General features: G+C 39.9%; 1 long non-coding RNA gene across 1 annotated transcript in view; it reads left to right on the top strand.

Moving 5' to 3' along the window:
* Positions 1-518: 518 nt before the first annotated feature.
* The window catches only part of LOC109299616, a 9,193-nt gene continuing 6,146 nt past the window's right edge, over positions 519-3,565 (top strand). The window contains exons 1-2 of the long non-coding RNA XR_002097937.1: positions 519-530; positions 1,375-1,377. This is a non-coding gene — a long non-coding RNA (uncharacterized LOC109299616). The remainder of the gene's footprint in view (positions 531-1,374; positions 1,378-3,565) is intronic.

Here is a 3,565-nt window from a genome sequence, read left to right as displayed (position 1 = left end):
ATTGTGGGAAATCCATCCTCCTCCCTCATCTGCACAAATTAATATGTATATGTTGGAGAGAAGGTAAAGTTCCTCAAGACATGAAGGATGGAAACATAGTTACTCTACAAAAACAAAGGTGATATGAGTGACTGCAATAACTATCACGGTATGTTCTTTGCATCATTGGGAAGCTGTTTGCCAAAGTTGTCCTGCTAAGAATGAAGACCCTTGCAAACAGAGTCTACCCAAAGTCTCAATGTGGTTTCAGATCTGGTATGTCCATGACAGATATGATATTTTCCTTGAGACAGTTACAAGGAAAGTGCTGGGAACAAAGGAAATCTCTGTCCATAGTATTTGTTGATCTCACCAAAGCATTTGATCTTGTCAGCAGAAATGGTCTGTTCTGAATCCTGAAGAAGATTAGCTGCCTTCCTAAGTTCCTGAGAATCATCAAGTCCTTCCATGTCACTATGCATGGAATGGTGCAGTTCAATTGATAAAGATTGGAAGAATTGAAATCCGAATAATTTGAAATCAAGAATGGTGTCAAACAGGGCTAAGCCCGAGCTCTGACACTTTTTGGGATTTTCTTCAATGTCGTACTCAAATATTTATTCAGTGGCTGTTTGGAAGGAGTATACCTTCAGACCAGATCTAATGGGAAACTCTTTAACCTCAAAATGAAAAAAAAACTCAAGAAGTTATTGTTTGTGAAAAGCTTTTTGCTGACAATGCACCAATTGTTAGTCATATAGAAGCAGGACTGTAAAGTCTCATGGATCACATTTCTCATGCTTGTGACAATTTATGACCATTAGCTTAAAGAAAACAGTAGTCATGGGTCAACAAGTTGATCATCCTCCTAAAGTTGAAATAAATGATGAAAGCCTGAAAGTGGTTGAAAAATTCACTTACTTGGGCTCCTCCACACTGGAAAGGCAAGCAATGCCATGGTTAAACTTCAAAAGAGAGTTTAGAAGAACAGAGTGCTCACTCTATTGACAAAGATGTCCATCTACAGCTCTTGCACACTTGGCTCTCTATTGTACAGCAGTGATACATGGCCTCCTTATGGCAAGGCAGAAAGAAAACTGTATAGTGTTCATCTTCAATGTCTCCACCGTATCTTGGGCATAACGTGGCATGACAAAATCTTCAACTCGCTGTTCTGGAATGGGCCAAGATACCCAGCATCCTGCTCCTGAGACAGAGACACCTCAGTTGTTTGGGACATATGAATCATGAGCGATGGCTGAATCCCCAAAGGTACACTTTAAAGTGAGCTGGCCACTGGCAGACATCAGCTTGGACAGCCCAAACTCTGTTTTGTTGATGTCTGCAAGAAAAACTTTCATGAGCTGTGCATTGATAGCCAATGCTAGGAATCAGTCAGTTTGGATCACTGCAAGTGGAAAGTCACTGTGAAGCAGGACCTACATTACTTCAAGATGGAAAGGGTCAATAATGAGATAGAGAAGAGGTATCAGAGGCAGGTAAGACAAAACGGTACTCAGCATGCTGGCACAAGCTCAACTGAGTTTGTATGTGCAACTTGCCGGAGGGTTTGCTGAATGAATGAAAGAATATACTAACCATGGGCATAACTGTGCCCAGTCAGTCCAGCCAGCAGGAGGCCAGACTCCTGCCTTCCACCTAGCCACATGGCTCTGCACTTTCAGCACCCTCATGCCCAAGCCAGCCCATCAACCACCAAAAGCTGCCATTCAGAACCTGGGGCTGACCCCCAGTGTCCCCTACCAGCTAGACCTGCTCTTCCCCAGATCAAATTGCTGTAGTTCTGGGCACACATGTAGCTGCTGCATCTGGGAGTAGTTTACCCCAGCTCAAACTGTTCTGAAGTTTATTGCTTTGCATTAATTGCATATGTAGATTCATCCACTTTCACTCAAGTTATCTTCCATCTTCACCTAAACCATACCTCCATATAAATTAGTCACATTTGTTTGGTTCACAGCTTCAATGGCACTATTCATACAAATCAATTAACATAAATCTTCAAGGATTAAAGAACACATTATGGAAACCTACTTAGCAATTTTGGGTAATAAACAATGGAAATGGAGACAGAATCTTAAACCCCCAGTTGTGCAATTGACAGTACCTAGGTTGGCTGCTGCAGACACTGATAGTTTCCATGGATGTCAGGAAGGCACTATAGATACAGCAGTCTACCTGTACACTATCAATTTCAGGATCTGTTCTTTAAAAAAATAAAATCAACAGCTTAATTGTTAAAGCTTTTTATGCTCAGATTAATAATTTTTTAAATAAGCAATTTTTAGAAATGAATATTATCACAGATTTTGCCTGAAATCTGTAACCACCCATGACAGAGAAGTCTAGAGTATAATTTTTCAAGGAATGTATTTACTACAAACAATGTAAGAATAAAAGCATATTTATTATAAACACTGAAATGATGAATTAACAATTGTTATGTTTCATCTATACCTCTCATGAATTGACAGAACTTGTTAGCAGTGTAAGATGTACAATGATTTAATATTGGATTCAGGTACAATTATCTGTTTTAGGCTTAGGATTTACAATTATATTGTCATAGTATTTTAGAGCAACAAAATAGTGTCTTCTCCTTATGACAGGAAATCTACTTGATGACTTGGTAAGCTGTGGGGGCAGAAGCAATAATGTCTTATATAAAGCAAAGGCATATTTCTTTTCAAGTATTTTCCTTCTAGCAGAGAAAGCAATCTTCTAGAAGTCAAGATATTTGGATTCTCATCCTGTTCTGTGCCACTGCCTTTCTGTTCAGCTTTGTAAGAAGTTACTTACTGGCTCCTTGCCTCAATGTGCTTCTTTGTACTTTCAGGATAAGTTCTGTCTTACACAATATTGCCTTATGTTTAACATAAATAGGTTTGTAAAGCATTTTTCAATGCTTGGAAGTTACATGCTGCATGAGTGTTAAGTATTATTTTATTTTTGTTTGCACTTCAATGCCTTTTTCTTTTCTTACTGTACTATAATGCTACACTTTTTTTTCCTGCACTATATTATAATTCTATGTTCCCAGTAGAACTTTCGCAGATTACTAGGGAGGAGTATAAGAGTATTGCTTGGATATGCAAAAATGAAATCAGAAAACCCAAAGGGCAATTGGAGTTGCAGCTAGCAAGGGACATGAAGGGTAACAAGAAGGGCTCCTGCAACTATGTCAACAACAAGAGGAAGATCAGGGAAAATGTGAGTCCCTTCCTGAATGGGGGAGGCAACCTAGTGACAGATGCTGCAGAAAAGGCTGACATACTCAATGCCTTTTTGACCTCAGTGTTCACAGGCAAGGTCATCTCCCAGACTACTGCACCTGGCAGCACAGTTTGGAGAGAAGGTGAGCAGCCAACAGTGGCAAAAGAACACGTTAGGGACTATTTAGAAAAGCTGAATATGTACAAGTCCATGGGAAAGACATGATGCACCCAAGGGTACTGAGGGAGTTGGCTGATGTGATTGCAGAGCCACTGGCTGTGGTCTTGGAAAAATTTGTAGCGATCAGCAGAGGTCCCATATGACTGGGAAAGGGAAAGTATAGTACCCATCT

The sequence above is a fragment of the Gavialis gangeticus genome, unplaced genomic scaffold (genome assembly GCF_001723915.1).
Source record: "Gavialis gangeticus isolate Ggan-Ray unplaced genomic scaffold, GavGan_comp1, whole genome shotgun sequence".
In the NCBI taxonomy this organism is placed as follows: domain Eukaryota; kingdom Metazoa; phylum Chordata; order Crocodylia; family Gavialidae; genus Gavialis; species Gavialis gangeticus.
Note: the sequence above shows the minus strand (reverse complement) of the source record. Positions and strands in the feature narration are given on the sequence as shown.